The sequence below is a fragment of the Melopsittacus undulatus genome, chromosome 2 (assembly GCF_012275295.1).
Source record: "Melopsittacus undulatus isolate bMelUnd1 chromosome 2, bMelUnd1.mat.Z, whole genome shotgun sequence".
Lineage (NCBI taxonomy): Eukaryota > Metazoa > Chordata > Aves > Psittaciformes > Psittaculidae > Melopsittacus > Melopsittacus undulatus.
The window spans coordinates 100,318,398-100,337,811 of NC_047528.1; the positions used below are offsets into that span (position 1 = coordinate 100,318,398).

The window sequence follows — 19,414 nt, forward strand, 5'->3', positions numbered from 1 at the left end:
TGCAGAAAATTTGATTGGATTTTATTTTTTTAATCTTTACTTTGAATATTTTTTTTTCAAATGGGAGAACTTCCTGCAAAGTAAAAAGTCATGTTCTTGTCTTCCATTCATCTGCTCAGTCATTTCTTGCTTTCTGTTTAAGCAGATGTTCATTGACCGTGATGATAGCTTATCGCACCTCCTGGAGAAGCTTCCCATACGTGCAGTTGTGTTCATGCATGCACTATTCCTTAATTAAAAAATGACAGACAATTGCTTTGTTAGCCAATGATCTCACATCTAATGGTCTACAGGGATAAACAAGGTTGCTCTTCAATTAGTATCCTGTAATCCGCAGATAGAAGGCAAAGCTAATGGGACTAGTACAAAGTTTTTTGCTTCTGTCATTTCTTTATGCCTGTCTAGTCACCCATAAACTGCTGCTCAGAGAAATGAAAGGACCCAGACCACTGAAGTGCATTATTTCATTTAGGCTTCAGGTATTGAGTTCTTAGGGTAATACCAAACCCCCGCCCTAGGTGTGGCAGGGACTTGGATGCTGCCAGCTAAACCTACAACATCCAGCAACATATCAGTTGCTCCAATTGCTGAAAGAAGCATGTGCCTAACATCCTACTCCTACTACAGATGGAGAAACTACTTTTGAACATCTGGGAAGGTGCTTTTGATAAGGATTCATGTTTCACAACTGACGCTTAATTACTCTTGCTCAGATCCAGCCGCACCACTTCCCTATCGCAGCATGGTCTACAGCCTCGTTTTCTGGCCGCTCATCTGGAATGAAGGGAATGTTGACACCAATCCCCTTACGCAGGAGGACGCAGCACTCAAATCTTCCATCTCCTGGGAGAGTACTTTAAATACAAGGAGATTAAATAAGGAACAAACATCATTACCGCCTCCCTCACTGGCTGTGTCTTTAAATGTATGTGCCCAAGGCTACTGTGTGTCATGTTGATTCATTCCCGTCAGCATGCTCAAAGCATAGCTAGCAAGTGGGCTCAGGTCAGATGAACTGGGGAATACCACTGCTTCCCTTTTAGGGAATGTTTCTAGGCACTCAGCCCTAGCAGGGTGGAAGCACACAAGCAGAAAGACAGCTTCCCCAGCACCTAGGAAACTTTACCAAAGAAAACTTGTTCTCTAACATTTATTTTTGCTTTTAGATCTGCATTTTGAGTTAACCCAGCTGTAGAGAGGTAGCTTTCTATTTTAATCTTCATACTTCTCAGGCTGGATCACACAAAACTACTGAGTAGCAGGTGAAGAAATTTCTCAGATTGAACTATTGCTTGCTTATTTTACATTATCTGAGAGGTTTTCTCTCTCTTATATCCAGTTATGACTGTAAAATATTGTATGTAATATTTCAAGGAAATGTGAAACATGACTGACATATGTGCCTTGTCAGGCTCATGCCATCTTTTTTTAGTACCTGTATGTAGAAAATAATTATTTCTAAAATACTTTTTGATAAAAAATAATGTATTCTCCATGTTATTTCAATGACCCATGGCGTTTGGACCCATTCACTAACTGCAACAATAGCAGTTTTGTAAATCACAAGGCATCTGAGACAACAAAAAAGTGCTTTGTTTTCTTTTCCTGTAATGATTTTAATCAACTAGCCTGTTTCATCAAAGTTTTATGAAATAATTCTGACAGTTGCAGACCATTTCCCCTGGATGTTTGACTTGTTTTATCCAGTTCATCTGAGTGATTAAAAAGTTTAAATTTTAATAACTAATTGGGGGGAGAGTTGGGGGGGGGGGGGGAGGGGGGTGTTAACCTACCAGGAAAAAAAAATAATTAAAAAATAAAGTTTTAATTTTATATAAAATGGCACTCTAAGGCCACCTTATTGTTACTAAGCATTCAGAAAAGTGTTGAGGGTAGTGTATGGCTGTTGTCAGTGGGCGCTCTAAACACAGTTGTAGAACAACCTCCAAATGAACATGCAACTATACTCTGTGTATTCATATGAGGGACAATATTGGGCTCCAAGAGCACAGCTGGCACCACAAAATTTGTCACTTTATATATTCTAATGAGATTTCCAGTCCCACATGTACTGAGACTCCCAACTGAAAGCAAAGTCATTTAATACATACAACATTTAAAGCTGATGCTGTCAACACACTTCACTGTGACTCTTCCTCATCACGTTTGGTTTAAAAATGAAACCCATCTAATAGTAAAGTCAGCTTAGTGACCTTCATTACTACAGTATCAGGCACAGCAGTCGCAAAGCCCTTAAATGTTAAAACATGAACAGCTGGGGTGAAACATAAGACTTAAAGGGTGACACATTAGATAAACAGGAACCTGATGAGATAGGGTCATAAACTGTGTTAGTCACACTGTTTGAGAAATGATCTGCAGTGGCACTTGCCTCTCAGTGGGGACATTCACAGAATCATAGAATATTTTGTGTTGGGAAGGAACAATTACAGTCCCCCTACCATGGGCAGGGGCACCTTCCACTAGACCAGGTTGCTCCAAGCCCCATCCAACCTGGCTTTGAACTTCTGGGGCAGCCACAGCTTTTTGGGTAACCTGTGCCAGTGTCTCACCACTACCATAGTAAAGAGCTTCTTTCTAGTATCTAATCTAAATCTCCCCTCTTTCAGTTTAAAGCCATTCCTACTTGTCCTATCACTACCCTTGTAAAAAGTCCCTCCCCTGCTCTCTTGTAGGTCCTGTTTAGGTACTGGAAGCTGCTATAAGGTCTCCCCAGAGCCTTCTCTTCTCCAGGATGAACTGCTCCACATCTCTCAGCCTGTCTTCACAGGAGAGGTGCTCCAGCCCTCTGATCACCTTCTTGGTTCTCCTCTGGACTCACTCCAACAGTGAGGCCCACATCCCTCTTGTGCTGGGGGCCCCAGAGCTGAACACAGTACTCCAGCTGGGGTCTCACAAGAGTAAAGATCACTGATGATACTTAGTATTGTGTTGGCACAACTTCATTCAACTTGTTACACTGTTGCACATTTGGTACGTGTTACCTAGGCAAACCCTCCTTGGGGCAAGCCTTCCTGGTGTGAAACTCAACATGTATTAAGGGGTGTCATGGGCTCCATACTGCACAATTAAAGCAAGGGTTAATTTTGAGGACAGAGGGAAGAATACACTACACAAAATGGAAACAGGACTGAGGTGGTGACATTAGACAATGCTTTTGGGCAATTTGGGTGCAGTGGTCTCATCAGAGCCCTTATGTACCAATTGACAATGAGAGCTGCTCTGAACAGCAGTTCGTGTATGCTTTACTGAAACACGCTAACATGCATATACTTTGCAGTTTAAAACAAGGTCTATATAGTATTCCAGAGAGCCAAGGAATCAAGCAAAACTCCAAAGGCAAAACCCAAAGGGAAGTATTTAATATAAAAATAGACAAAATGAAGGCAATAAAGTCATCACATGAACAATAAGGGGAATGATTATCTAAGCATGAAAGCAGAGACAGAAAAGAAGGTTTTTTAACAGTAGCTGGTCAGCATTACAGATAGGTGAAGTCTTATACATTTCGCTTAGTGGTCCATCTAGAAAACAGAAACAGAGATTTTAATTCTGAGGGCTTCCTCTAGTTATGTTCGCCTAGGCTGGGAGATGACACAGCTAAACAGTACTAAGGGATGGCAACTGTAGAAGTGGCCATGTCAGTGTGTCTCCATTGATCTCTGAGCCTTTGCAAATACACATCTTCATGGCCTGTCAAAGAGAAGTCACGATGCTGTACTGGAAATGTGAGTTCCATGCACATGGTGACAGAGCAAGACAAACAGGACACAGAATTCCCCATCCCACCAAATGTGTATCTGTAATAGGGTGAGAAGTTCAGGTAAACACATCTTAAATAGTGTGGGAGTTTTTTATTGTTTTCTTTCAGATGTATGATAAAAGTGAATTCAAACTGGTTTATATTATAGGAGACTCTGGTCTCACAGATGGATGAATGTAATACACAGTTAAACATCTTTATGTAAGGTTTTGTGATTCAAAGTGAATATCTATTAAGTCATGCAATGACAAGAGCTTGGATCTTCACTAGGGGAATTCAGTGGAAGGAAAACTCTGCCTCTAGGGTTCATAAAGACTAGGTTGTATGGACTATAAAGTCAATTTTGGTACAAAGCAGTCACAAATGTGAGGATTCATTGGGAAAGGTCCTAGATGAAAGTGTCTATTTTCTCAAAATCAATGTTGCTTCTTCTGATCCATTAAAACTTTCTTTTTCAAGCCTGCTATGCTTTTTAGAGTGACCTAAACTTAGATTCATGAATGATATGGCTGTGTTGATTGGCATATCCCTAAGACTTTCACAGATGACCAGAAGAATTACTGACATCCAGCTGAGACTCTTAACTTTCAGACTCACTATTCCCACCTCTCTATAGTGGAGCTTGGACCCACAGGTTGTCATTCACCCTGCAACTTAGTAGTCTGCTTCTGACAAGAATTAGTGCTCATTACAATTGCAAATCCTTTAAAACTTCACTGTCTTCCTTTTTCTAGTCCTACCAGACAGACACCCTTATGACAAAGCAGGAAAAGACAAACTAAGGAAGTAGGTGGTATCAACCCATCTATTATTACTGCTTAGGAAGTTGCAACACCTTCTGGTTTTGACATAGCTATTACTGCAGCAGCACCAACATATCAGATACCCTTTTCATGGACTTTCTGGAAGCTTTCAAATTGTAGCCAGTTAGTATCTGGTTCCTTGCGCCAACTAGGTAAGGGAGCTTCAGGTTTGCAACCTTTACAAACTTGTATCCTCTCTTCTTTTTCAAGCAACTCAACCACAGTCCAGCTCCAAGGAGAGGCTGCGTGAAGAAGTTGCATGGTGGTACAGGAGCAGACATCAGATTCTAACTGGCATAGCTGGAGCAGCCCTGTTTCCTCTGGGTCCTTAGCGAAGCACTGCAGCCCAATGCCACAAGACCAGTGGGTTCTACTCCTGGTTCTACTTACCAGGAGACACAGAAAAGAGGGTAATTGGGAGAAAAACATAAGTATCAGGCTTGTTGACAGGACATAACTTACTGATAGTGTCTGAGTTTAAAGTGAGAAATTAACAAACTCTAGCTATAAATCAGCTTTGGTTACATCTGAGCCATCTAACTCTGGATTTCTTACCTTGCCATGGGGAATGTTGCAGCAGAACTAGTCATGTTGCCACATGGTGTTCATACAGGAGGTAGTTCTGTAGAATTGAAAGAGTAGAAAGAATACAATAACTACGGAAAAAACAGAGAACCACTCCCAATCAACTCCCAAATTAATTTTACTAAGATAGATTAACTTGTAATTGAAGACTTGCTATTCCAGGAGGGTGGCGATCCTTTGAAAAGACTCTTTTCTAACGTGCATATGTTATTTTGTCATTTAGGTGGCGCCACTTCTTGCATAAAATTTACTTTGCATAATTACAGGCAGTTTTGAAAAACATTTATTTGCAGTCTTCAGTGCTTGCATAACATGTACATTTTCATTCAGTTGAGAATGTCTGTAATAACCTCCTGGTGTAGTTGTTTAAATGGGACTATGTCGACGCAGGAGTCCCGGACAAGGCAGACGATCAATGTGATCAAGCGATTGCCAAAATTTATTCAGATACAGTGCTCCTTTTATACCCTTACACCCTTATGTAACACCCTTGGATACTGAGCTCTAATTGGTTAGTCTAGAGGTTACTGTCATTTACAGAGCTAATGTTTATAACTTGTTACAATTGCAATTAAATACCTTACTCTAAAAATACAGTGGGAAACTACAACCTTGGCAGAGATCATCCTCTGCACGTTTTCAGTGGAAAATTACAGAGGCCTAACAAGACAATTGACCTTGTTTATGCCTGCCAAGAATCTTCTTACTTTACAGTAACAAGGCTCAGGGTGTCGGGATCGCTCACTACGTGGCCTTGGCTCTTTTAGAATTCCCACGGGACTAAGGATTGGTTTCTGCAAATCCATGGAAAAAAAAATCTGTAAGTCTTTGGATACTCATGAACAGAAATAATTATTCTTCTTCTAGGCCCTCCACAATTCATTACCACTTGTTTGCCAGGGAAAAACATCCCCGCAGAAGGAAGCTGGCTGGGGCTGTGTCAGATGCAAAGTCCAGCAATTTTCTTTAAAATGCTGATGACAGCCAGTTTGTGCTAAGACAGCAGACTGCACTGAGACACGTGCAGGTGCTCCACCCTGCCAGGCCAACCACAGCAGGGACAGGATAGACAGCACAGCTGGACAGGTTCTGCCTTCAACAACCTCAGAGCAATTTACCAGGCTGTCTCTGTCCTTGTCCCCAGACTGAGTGGGTAAACTGCATTGTTCAAGGAATATACACAACTGTAATGCATCACGGTATCTGTGTGATGTAGTAAACCTGTAACTTCTCCCATTTCCAAGCAGAAGAATTCAGTGGGAAAATTCTGGTTCACTGAGTTCAGTGCATGTGAGTTCACACCACCTTCAGTTTTGGTGGCCTTCTGCTAAATCCATGGTAGAGATGAAATCTTTCCCTGGTTACTGCATACAGACAACAGCAAAAGACAGCCTCCAAGTTCTGTTGTTCTGTGTCCAGGCCACCAGCTGAGATCTCTAAAGACAGTAGGCATGTTTACACAGCACAGAGAGGCCAAGGAACCGCAGGCAGCATCATGGCCTCAGGACACCACAGTGCCAACACGCTCACTAGGTAGTGTGCTTGCCAAGAGACAGCTGCATACTACTGTAATCTAGACCGAAGGTAACTCTCCGAAGACTGCTCATGGCACAAAACATGGATACTTTGTGCTTGGAGATTTGGGGCTCCAAGGGAAGACATGGTAAGTTTCCTAGTTCATATGGGGTAACAGGAAGGAATATAAGCATAATGAGAACACATCAAATGTGGTATATGTAGGGGGATTAATAGGGCAAGAGACATAACAGAGAAGGAAAACTATGATCTAACATACTGCATGTCATTTTAAGGGTTCAGCCAGACTTCTGTGTGCAGATTTGTATTTTGTAGGTGTTTCTCTTTTTCCATTAGATGCTAAAAATCCTTATAATTTTATCCATTGCCCATATCCTTTTCCCCTGTGCTATTTCTTCCCATCTTCTGAGTATTTGTAAAACTCAGTTTCACAAAAGTTCATTTTTCATACATTCCAGGCTGTAAAATATAGGAGGCAATTGTTGCTCTCTCTCACAGATGTGAAGATAGATCTAAAACAGAAGTAAAAATGTTGACTGGCTGATGTTTTTTCATGTATACACAGATCTCATTATAAAACTATAAAGAATTGTCCTTCCTAGATACATAATTCAATTAATACTGGATATATTTAGTTTTCAGAGCACCTCTCCCACAAACAAATGCCAAGGTAAAATAGGAGTATCCAGTTATTATATAATGGGAGGATACTTAATGAAAAACAAAGCTACATTCAGCAAACCATTGTTCATTTAGATGGATGAGTTGAGAGATGTAATTAATTCCAATTTTAATGTGAATTTGTACATGCATGGTGTACAAGCCATACAAATAGCTAAGTTAGTTAGCTTTTTAACTTGATTATGCAGAGTATGCAACCTGATTGTTTTGGTAGACATGGCAGGCCTGGTTTTACTAGTCTGTTAGCTGTACAACTTCTTGGCTCATAACAGCTTTGCATGGCATAGAAGGGAGGTGATATCTGCCTTCCTTTGTATGACTAAGTTACTCTGTCATGAACTTAGTGTATACAATTTAAGATGAAGGACAAGATTCTTCATTCCACCCACGAGAAGGAGTAACTCATTTGAACAGAGAAATATTTCAGACATAGCTTGAAGGGCATTTTGAACTAGCACAGACATGTTCATTTGGTGACAAACACTCCTCTAAGGTCTACATACTCCTACATGGTCTGTTACATAGGAGAATGCTACCTAATTAATTTGCCAGACTAGATTTCTCCTTCAGCTTACAAAGTGATGGGAAATGAATGGACGTGATACAAAAAGTCTGTTTCTACAAGAATATAGATCAAAATCCCCAGAGAAAAAAGAAATCTGGCCACTACATAGTTGTTACATTTGGCATTTGTTATATTCAAAGCATGATGCATGCTCATTGCACAGCAACTAGTTGCACAGTGCAACTAGTCCTTTTTATTTCACATTTTAATTTCCCACATAGAAAGAAGAGCTAATGAATAGATTCTGCTTCCTTCACACTAATAGCGTCTGCCTCCACCAACACTTTTTCTACTTATGAAGCTGTTCTTTATAATAATACAATTTCCCAGTTTTCTTCTGCCATCATTGTCCAGCTCCCAGTGAGACCTATGGCATGACACACAAGATGTGGTAACAGTTCATCTGACATGTTCTTTTTCTTCCCAATTAATACCCGATTTAAAATACATAGAGGTCAACTTAAGCTCACAAGTTGTCAGCAGCCAGCAAATGAACAGGAACCTACACTTCAGGCAACTGAGAGTTTTATGCCTTGCAAAAGTGTAATTAGTCTGAAACCATTAATATCTTCACTTTGGGAAGATACCTTCAGCCAGATTTCAGAGAAAGGAGCAACTACCTTCAGTACTGAGGCACCTTTCTGAGGAACTCATGGAACAGATTTTTCACACAATGTTCAAGCCATAGCCTTTGAAGAAAGCAGGTGGCTCGGGAAATTTTAATCCACTTGCATTTGTGAGTTGACATTCAAGAATTGTCTCTCTCTTTAAAACCGTCAATCAAAAGTATTTACAGAATCATGATTCATGATTCTATGAATCAAAAGTATTTACAGATTTAGTAATTGTCACTAAACAGACTTGACTCTTGGATACAGGCACATCTCTGACTAGCACTGTAAACTTCAAAGGCTTTCTATGTCAGCCTGCACTTTAGCACATTAGGTTCCATGCCTGTGAGGAGGATGACAGTCAAGTTCTTGGTGCATCAAATTTTTTAACCGATAAACTAAATTTATGAATTGAGTCAAACCAAGAAGCTCTAAAACAATCACCAATTTACACATATTCACTGTTCCTTAAAAGGACTAGTTGTTTGACTTGTGACTCGTATTTTACCTTGAAGAGTGGTGGGTCATTTTTTTACTTGGTCCAGGGAGTAAACTTTCAGGATATGCTGGGAATCAATCCCTTTACCAGGCTCAGTTAAAAGGGTGCATGTTTAGCATTTATATAGTGTTTCAACAGACTTTATTTTCTGCTTAAGTGATTTAGTTTTGCCTGGATACACGTGTCCCACTCTTTCTTTGTTACACAGAACTGTAATTGTGTATGAAGAGGGACAGATCATCAGCCAAGGTGTGATACATCCATTAAACAAGTAATTTCAAATAGCCTTAAATAAATGAAATGTTCTGTAAGTAAAAACAGATTCTCACCTACTTTAAACGTTAAGCTGTCAGGCTAAATGAGAAACAAACAGTATCTGTTAATAAAAAGAAATGCTGACAGCACCAGACAAAATAGCATAGCCATTAGAAAAGCCAGAAGCCTTCAGACTTTTGTACCCATCAAAGATTCAGATTCAGGGAAGGTTTTTATGTCTTAACTGCTGTAGGAGAGCTAAGCAGTTTATCAGATGAGAAGGATGAATACTAAAGAATCTGCCAACAAATTTCAAGATCCAGATCCTTAAAGCATTATGTTTGATTAAACATTTAATACTAACTAAATGAGAAGATGAAGCAGTGCAGTGCAAAAGAGGACAGCAAGTTACAAGATTTCTTAACAGAGACTGTCCAGCACAAAGACACAGGAGGTCAGTGCCCATTTAGGACTGTCTAAAGTAAATCAGTCAGGGCATACATTATCTTTTAAGTCCGTTGGTGACCCTTCTGAAGTCCAGTTTTGGGTAGATCCAAAACTGTGAAATTGTAAACACAGTCCCAGATATGGGTGAAGGTGCACCCACAGCTTCAAATGCTTGAGCAACTCCAGTCTTGCAGATACAACAAGGCTCCTTGTGGTCAGCCTATGAGACAGCTGTGGGGTCAGCACGTGGCAGGTCAAAGGGCCTGCAGTATTTGCACGTGTTCCTGAGAGCACTCTTCAAATGCAAAGGCGCAGGCAACACAGATGTTATCACCTACAGCTGACAACCACAAGTGGAACAAAGCATTAGTCAGAACTTGATGTCATATAATTTGCCTGGTATAAGCATGAGCAAGACCTTGCTCCAAAATGTCAGATACATCATCTACAATATTCTTGAAAAACAAAAGCCAGGTATGACAGAGAACATGTAAGGGAAGAAAAAGTATGGACTCATATTCCTAAGAACCGGTGGCTGAACTGGTGGCTCACAGGCATTAGGGAACACAAGATTGTCCTAACTCACCACCTTTTGTGCAGAAGTTCTGGAGGAGACAAGGTGTGACAACTGGTGAAAACTGGTACCTCCCTCTGCATCTCTGTATTGCACCCTGTCAGGAGAGCCCCAGACGTGGGAGCCAGCCTTCAGCATGGAAACACTGGGATTACCAATGCAAGTCCACCCCTCACATACTGCCATGGGTATATAAGTTTTCTTGTCTCTCTCACAAGCCTTCTCTGAAGGGTAGCACAGAGATCTGAGTTAAGACTTCTGATCAGGAATCCCCTGAAGGATCCTCTTTCTCTCTGTTGACAACAGAGGGAGTCCTTGGCAATTAAAGTCTTAATTTTGTTGACCTTAATTATTAACTTACAGTTAGGGAATGTTACATCCTTTTCTCAAGGCATTTCCCTTGGGCAAAGTAGACAAATTTTTAAGGTTTTAAAAAATGTTTTCTGAAGTTTTGGGATTCAGCCAAATATCTTTACATAATTTCCCAAATCACTGAGCAACAAAAACTTCTGTTAATAGGAATGAAAGACACAAGCAACCTGAAATCCCCGGGCTGAGTAAACTGAAACTTCCGATCACTTCTGGAGTCCTTGTGGTGACACTGTATCCCTTGCAGTGAACATCTTTCTCTGCTGATGTTAATAAAACATTTACCTAAACAAAAGTATTTATGCTATTCTTTATTATTGGGATTGTAGACACTCCATATAGCAGCCTTCCAATACCTAAAGGGGGCCTACAAAAATGCTGTAGAGGGACTTTTTATAAAAACAAGTAGTGATGAGACAAAAGGGAATGGCTTTAAACTGAAAGAGGGTAGATTTAAGATTAGATATATGGAAGAAATTCTTCACGTGAGGGTGGTGCGGCACTGGAACAGGTTGCCAAGAGAAGCTGTGGCTGCCCCATCCCTGGAAGTGTTCACATCAGGTTTGACAGGGCTTGGAGCAACCTGGTCTAGTGGAAGGTGTCCTTGCCCATGGAAATGGGGTTGGAACTATATGATTTTTAAGGTCCCTTCCAACCCAAACCATTCTATGATTCTATGAGTTTAGGAGAGGTTGTAAATCAAATAAAATTTACTAAAACATCAAAACTATCAAGATAATCCCATTTCTTAATACTGTCATGGCTGTACTGTACTACACTCCACAGTGGCTATAAATAGCTGCTGAAAGCAGTTTTGTTTATTGTTAAGCAATGAATTTAGCAGGGGGAGGGACTCCTATCACAAGGCAGGATATAAGGAAGGAAAAATAACAGTGTATTTCTGTTGTTGTCTTTATTCTGTAATTTTATAATCCAGGTAGTTGATGATGCTGCTTTCTTGGCAGCAGAACAAACAGCTATTGTAACTAGAAGAAGCTAGACAATTTTCATATGAAACATAAAGTATATGTTACAGCTCTGAAATACTGTGGCAAGATTCAAGGTTATAATAGATATCCGTGGAAAAAGCCCTTACACATGAAACAAGGATGAACAGAACTGGACAAGCTAATGTCTTCAACTTTGTCGCGGGTAAAGTCATGACACTGTAGTCATACACTGAAGTTGGTGGTGATGTCACAACTCAGAGCCACTGCAGAACAAGATCTGAGATCAGCCATGTCTAATCCTGTCATCTGTATACACCGCCCTGTGTGCGAAGGGCAATGGCAAGGCTGGGCCTTCACTGCCTATATAACAACACCTTTTTTAATTAACACTTACAGCAAAAAAACACAGAAAAAGTGTAAAGTCACTTGAAAAACGTGACTTTCTTGCTGAAATATGGCATATAGAGAGATCAACAGGATATATTTATTTCCCAGCAGTCAGGCATTGCAGATACATCTCTCTTTTGCCATTTTCTCTTCCGGCCTCCTCCCTCTCCCAAAATGAATGCATTTGTGAAATTAGAAAGGGAGAGAGGGCAGAGAACATCAGCTGACAGGTTCCTCTGTAACCATGGTTTTAAAACTGAGAAAGACAGTAAACTTTTTGTTTCAAGATACAGCTTGGCATAGAGTAATATATAAACTGCAGCAGTTTTGAATTTTTTTATAAATGCGAAGGATGTACGTCACTCATGCTCCAGAAATTGTATCTAGCTGTATAGATATTGCTACAGAGTGACAATACAAAGTCCAGGGCATCAAGCTTCTTACTAGTAACTGTGACAGATGAGCAGCACTGAAACCTGGTACATAGAACTGTCTGGAGTTAGTACCTGACTCCAGGATAAAGTCAGATACTGCAGGTTCTGGCTTCACACAATTCAGTCTTGTAATTCATCCTCAGATAGTTCAGGTTCATCTTTAAAGCAGTGAACAGATTAGTAATTTATAGCCCAAATGCTCTGATTTTTTCTTTTCGGAAACATAACATTATAACCATTCAGTGCTTATAGGAAAATAAAACATCAAAACCCTCTGAAACCTAGCGTTCTAACTGCTAAGCATCTTCTATAATTGCTACTATCATTAACAACCTAGAAATCCAAGCTTCCACCTTCCAGTGCAAAAGACCCAAAAGCGAAAATTCCTATCTAGGTTGTTAAACAACATAAGGCAGCCTCCCTGAGAGAATCTCTTCACCCTGTGCTGCGCTATGTGCTGCCCTTGGTTACACACCACTGATCCTGTGAGCATCTACACATCCTGTTCTTGAAGGTGACACCAAGCATGGCTCCTGTTAGTGCTCACCTGCCACACAGGTCTAGGAAGAGACTTAGCAGAATATCTCCAAGGGCTTGTGCTGATGGATGCCACTTGCCAGGATCACAAGTACGGGGCTATAGTTAGCACAGACAGCACTTGCCAGCTCCAAGGCTGCAGAGAAGGCCAGAGACCTAAACCAGCATCTCTAAAAAACAGAATATACATCTATGTGTTCCAATAAACACACTGAAGGAATAAAACATGAATTTCCCAGTAAATCTGATTTTTTAAAAGTAATTTCTCCAGTACTGCAATGTACCTATAGACAAAATACTGCAGGGAGTACAGCAGTTTCAAATTGACACAAAAATTTCTTAAACAGCAATTCAATATCATTACGTTATCTCAAGAAATAAAATTAACAGGCATAATTAAGGCTTACACAACTCCTTATTTCCACTTTGCTGAAACTAAAAGTAATCATTGTATATGCAAAACTACGTAAGATATAGCCTTCCCTTCCAAACCCCATGCAAAATTATTTTAGGTCTTTATAAATAACTACACAGAATCACGGAATGGTTTTGGTTGGAAGTAACATGAAAGATCATTCAGTTCCAATCTCCCCACCATGGGCAGGGACACCTTCAACTAGATCAGATTGCTCAAAGCCCCATCTAACCTGGCCTTGAACACTGCCAGGGACAGGGCATCCAAAACTTCTCTGGGCAACCTGTTCAACTGTCTCACCACTCTCACAGTTAAGAATTTCTTCCTACCATCTAATCTGAACCTAGTTTAGAACCATTCCCCCTTGTCCTATCACTACATGCCCGTATAAAAAGTCCCTCTCCAGCATTTTTGTAGGCCCCCTTTAGGAACTGAAAGGCTGCTCTAAGGTCTCCCCAGAGCCTTCTCTCTGCAAGCTGAACATTCACAACACTCTCAGCCTGTCTTCACAGGAGAGGTGCTCCAGCCCTCAGATCACCTTTGTGGCCCTCCTGTGGACTTGCTCTAGCAAGTCCATATCCTTCTTATGTTTGGGGCCCCAGAACTGAATGCCATACTGCAGGTGGCATCTCATGAAAGCAGAGCAGGGTGAAAGAGTCACCTCCCTTGACCTGCTGGTTACACTTCTTTTGATGCAGCACAAGATACCATTGGCTTACTGTTTTCTGAATTCAGAGAAAGCTACAAATACATAATGGTATCCTTCTTAAAGCAGGATCATAACAGAAAACAGAACTTTTTCAATAACTGAATTCACACTTTGGAAGCCTCTTCTGCAAGCGCAGATGATTATAAATCTCATCACATTCAAAAGACAGTAGAAATCTCTCACTAAAATCTCAGTCCTTTGACTAAGGTTTCTATTAAGCTGTTCTAGACACATGAACAATATACATTTATGCAATCTTTTCCTCACTCCTATGGAAAGGAAAATTATGTAAGAAGAATTTAAAAGCAGCAGGGACAAGCACTAAGAGTATATGATGGATATCATACTAACTGAATAGTACAGTTAAGATTGGTGCATTCACTTCTCACCTAGATCTCTAGCCTGCCCTTCCACACATATCATTGCTCAAAATGTTAACTTCCCTTAAGCCAAATGTTTAAATACATATTATCTGAAAAATCTGTAGATTTCAGCTATTACAGGAATAATTTTTTGAATGAAACTGTTCATTTCCCCCCTCTTTATCAGCAGTTTTCATTATGCTCTTAATGTAAACCAGAAACTGCAGAATTATTCAGCACAGATGGCACAGCAATAAAAATCTGGACATTTTTCATGTGAATGTCTGTCTTTGGACCTATTTTATAAGTAAATGGAATAGAAACCACTACATAGTGCAGTATGGTAACACTTGATAGTGATAATTGAGAATGACTGTTACTTGAGTATAGTGTCAAGAGTTATTTGACATAAAAGAAATGCCTTGAAACAGGTCATCTATCTTGGCACTATACTTGTTCTACTTCATCTGGTACAGTAAGAAATCCATCTGCTGTTTTTAAATATCTTCAGTGTTGAGGCTCAAGATGGTGATCTCAAGGACAAAACATCTGAATCTCTCTTCCAGTCAGCTGAAAGGAAGGAGAGGGTTTAACTTATGGGAATTAAACTTTTCTGCAAGGTGGACTTGGAATACAGAAATTAAATTCTGCCCTCCTAAAAGAAAAATACATCTTGCTATATGAATAAGCATGTACTACTATTATTTTGGAATAAGAAAGAAAAAAAGAGGATTTAGAAACCATTTTAGGCCAGCAAGTTGCAAGAGTTACCACAACAAAGACAATATAGCACCGTACAGAGATTGCCAAGTTAACTTTACGCTGGCTGGTCATGTATTAAACATTTATATTAAAAGGCTATCCATGACAGCAGGGAATGGAGTGTTAACCAGCTTACCTGCTGAGAGACAATTACTCCATACCAAAGTCTTGTATTGCCACCCCTGATACCTCAATGGCTAAGTTAAAGCTAGTTGAAATTATTCCAGTGTGTTATTTCTAAAGAATTTTTAACAGCAGTTTTTGAGATTGTAATGCCCCTCACAGCAACAATTCCTACATATTCTCTAATGTTTTAAAAAGAAAATGGGGGCTAGTCCAAACTTGAAAAGGTCCCTCAAATTAGGAGGTAGCAATTGCTGCAAATCAAGAAGCATTTGAAATACACTTCTAAGAAAATCAGTTTATTCAGTCTTTCAAGTTGCAAATTACATTTTTAAGCGATTGTTATAAAATTTCTCATATAGTATTTGCATATATACAGCTTCCTTACATTTTTAATGACTTCTGATTGATTCCTGGTGTTAGAATAATTTAGTTTATTGTATAGCTATCAGAGGATAATTTTAAAAAACCTGAGAGAACTCAGAACCATTTGCAAGTCATGAGCTATTTTTTTTTTCCATCTGTCCAGTCCAACTAAATCCAAACTTACTCTGAAAGAGTAATTGTCACAGTTGTGCTTCTATAGCATTAAGCACAACTGTACTTCAAGAATCTCTGGGAAGAACTGAGCTGGCACCATTGAACACATATTATAAAAAATGACCTTCCATTAGACATTAGCAATAACTAGAAAAAGAAAATTTTAAGAAACATAAAGCTTTTAAAGAATAATATTGTAAGATTCCTCCTGTGTACCAGTATGATTGCAGTTTTTCTTGTTCAGTTAAAACTGAGCACACAACTGCTGCTTACTATTCTACTACGCTAATACAGGTTATTTAAAATACCTCACATAAGGTCAGTGAAGGTTTTGGCTAGGATTTCTGCAAGTTCTGAGTACCTGCCATACCCCTGAAACCTAAACTTCTGATATGTGAGATTTCTAAAGAGCCAGTCTGTGACATCTGACACAGATCTTGCTGTAGGCTGTAGATGCAGTAGTGGTACTTCTCCTTAAAACACTGAACCCTAAAATGAAGCAAGAGCAGAAGTAAACACATCCTGGTGAATCAGGATGCTTGGAAATGCTCTCAGAATACTACAGATCAGACGTGAATAATCGCAGTATCCTACAGATCTCATATGCTCCCAAAAATAAAACCTGGCCTGTTCTGCAGCTCTGCCAGAAAGTCAGCTTCCACTACAAGGTGCTTGCTGTCAAATTAGTTGCCCCTTGAGGAACCAAATTATATGCTTCATAATCTATGTTTAAACCCTTGCTGTTACATGATCAGGCTATTAACACCATCAACTCACACATTCTTTGAGATATGGGGCAATTCCACAATTACTACACTCTGCCTGGTGTTAAATTTCAGAGGCATTTACTCTGTATTAATTACATCATGTGAGAGTATGGTATGACTAACCTCTTACTGACATTACCCACTATACATAATACATGCATAGGACCTTAGTGATAGAGTATTTTTTTTTATGCCATACTTTGTCTGACAACTATTAGTGCTACAGTTTAGTAATTTCTAAACTAGTGAAAGAAACAGCAGCTAGTTTAGGGTTACTATTAACTTCAGCTTTAAGAAGTACTCATGATAGAGAGCATTATATAAAATCTCATTATTACTGTGCTTCCTTTTATTATTGCACTCTGCCTGTGCTGTGTCTCCTTCTCTTCTGCAGGTGATAATAAGAACATGAAGAGGGACTAGAAATGACATGTAATAGTATATAAAAACACAAGTTTGAAAGTACGAGGCCTAAAATTGCTCTTCACTGGTGTCTTACACGTCTTTGCTTCTTGCCATATTTTAAGCAGCAAATGCAAGCCCTTAATCATGTTTCCTAGCTCCCAACCAGTAAATTTAATAAGAATACTGGAGTACCTTAATTTGATTTCCTGAGATGGTGTGAAATGGAAACATTAAAAAAGAAAAAAGAATAGTGTAATGACATTTCCTCTCTGTGCCACTTTCATATCAACATGTCCTTACCTGTAAAAGGTTTCAATATTCATGTCCTATTTTAATAATCAAAGGAACTCTTTACGCCATCAATGATTTCTTATTAAGATTAAAATAAGAATAATGTCTGATCTTCTGGCAGAGCCTGAATATACTTCCTTAATTAGCCAGACTTTATCTAACATCTGACAAGACTTCCCTCATCATAGGAAAATTGATTTAGAATTATCCTCTGAATTCACATTTGCAGTCAGCAATAACGGGCTAGAATTGTGGGTTACCCACCAAAATCGTATTATAATTTTTGTCACTAAAAATCAGCACACATTCTCCTTAACAATAGGAAGTATGAATCCTTTGGTTTAGTTGCTTAATCACTATTTCATTAACTGATCGTGACATCTGAATTCCTTTTGATGCTAAAATGAAATGTTCCATGCTAGTCAAGCAGAACAGTATTTCACAGACTCAAGAATCCACTTCTGACTGCTCATTAGGTGAGTTTTACTTCATGCTTTCTCTCTCACTAGTTCATAGGTTTTGCATTACCTCCCTTCATCTTTTAAATACATACCTTACAAAATGTAAATCTATAAAGTATCTATGGTGATCACATCTCACCTGTTGCTGTCATCATATGGCCCAAAATTAAGCTTCAAAGTGCTTCTTCGCTATCTCAGCTTGAGTAACAAAATCCTTGAGACAAGCAGCAACTCTAAAATTGAGAGCTTGCTTTCCTTGCAATCAATAACAGATTAAGAATAAATTATTAACATTTCTGTCTCTTTCAGACCTTCAGTTGTATTGAGCAGAACTTTGCTAAAGCCAACAGATGTCTCAATTCAAACTGAAGGAGAACTACATGTCACAGTAGCAGCTCTACTATCTTCATCATGCATTTTGGCAGTCCAGTCATGGATGTAGTTATAGGCACACTGTGAAAACTCAAAGAAGGTAAATAAGCACAGCTGTTTTCTACCCACATTCAGAAGAGCAAATGCTCCCAAAGGGGTTGAACATATATGCTGGTCTTTGTTAACTTCCATAACATATATTCAATTATTTCAACTTCAGCAGGACTGTTCAGTGTATTAGATTAAAACTTCAGCCTAATGAGATTTGTTTAAATGAACCAATCCAGCTAAATATAAATGGAGTGTATGGCGTTACCAGAGTATTGCCTCACAAATCTGAAATCTTCCATCTTCTGAATAATTAAAACAAAGATACAATGTAATCATAGGCCAATAACCATCTGACTAAAGCTTAACTTGGGACAATTATTGTCATCTACATTTTCATTATTTTTATTTCTATAGCTTAGATATCCAAAAGATAATAACTACCTGGCCAGAATAGTGCTCCACTGTCTCTGTTGACCACCCAGATGCCAGAAGGTCCATTTTCATTGTTATTTCTTAGAGTGGAGTTTTCAGACAAATACCTTTACCTGCAGCTCAAAGGTCTGCTGCTCCTTCAACATAGAATAAAAGTGTCCCTGATGCCAGCTTTCCCCCAGTGATACAAATGAGCCAACCCTGGCAGCTCTGCTTCTGCCGGCAGGGGCTGCAGCAGTGCCCCGCCGCAGGGGCGCCTTACTGCCAAGTGGACTGTATCAGGTTGGAGGCTAAGCATGGATCCCACAGTGCAGCTCCCGCAGAGGGGAAGCAAACAGTGCGCCCCCACATCTGCTCCAGGCCCCACCACACTCACCAAGTGCTCAGTTTACTTCCCCGAGACTATGGACACCGCCCCAACCACATCCCCACCTCAGGCCACATTCTGCCTAGGTTCACCTCCATCCTTCTCCAGGTCAAACCCTGCACTTTGCAGTAACCACAAATCTTAAAACATCCTGAGCATTTATTGAAGAGTTGCAGATTTCTTCTACAAAGAAGGTGGAGATTCCCTTTGGTGTCCCAAGGTGTCACATGGAAAACACAAGGGGTAATAGGCACAAGTTACTCCTGGGGAGATTGCAACTGAACATAAAGGAAAATTTTTCACAGTGAGAATAATTATCCACTGGAATAATCTCCCCAGG

The 19,414-nt window shown here is 39.7% G+C and overlaps 2 long non-coding RNA genes across 2 annotated transcripts; one reads left to right on the plus strand and one right to left on the minus strand.

Annotated features, from left to right (window-relative positions):
• LOC115946923 (uncharacterized) lies at positions 1-18,955 on the minus strand. Its single transcript, XR_004080926.2, has 3 exons — positions 18,717-18,955; positions 5,143-5,209; positions 1-229 (listed from the first exon to the last, which is right to left on the minus strand). It is a non-coding gene; the product is annotated as an uncharacterized lncRNA (long non-coding RNA).
• On the plus strand, positions 6,654-11,004 carry LOC115946924 (uncharacterized). Its single transcript, XR_004080927.1, has 2 exons — positions 6,654-6,835; positions 10,860-11,004. It is a non-coding gene; the product is annotated as an uncharacterized lncRNA (long non-coding RNA).
• Positions 18,956-19,414: the final 459 nt, after the last annotated feature.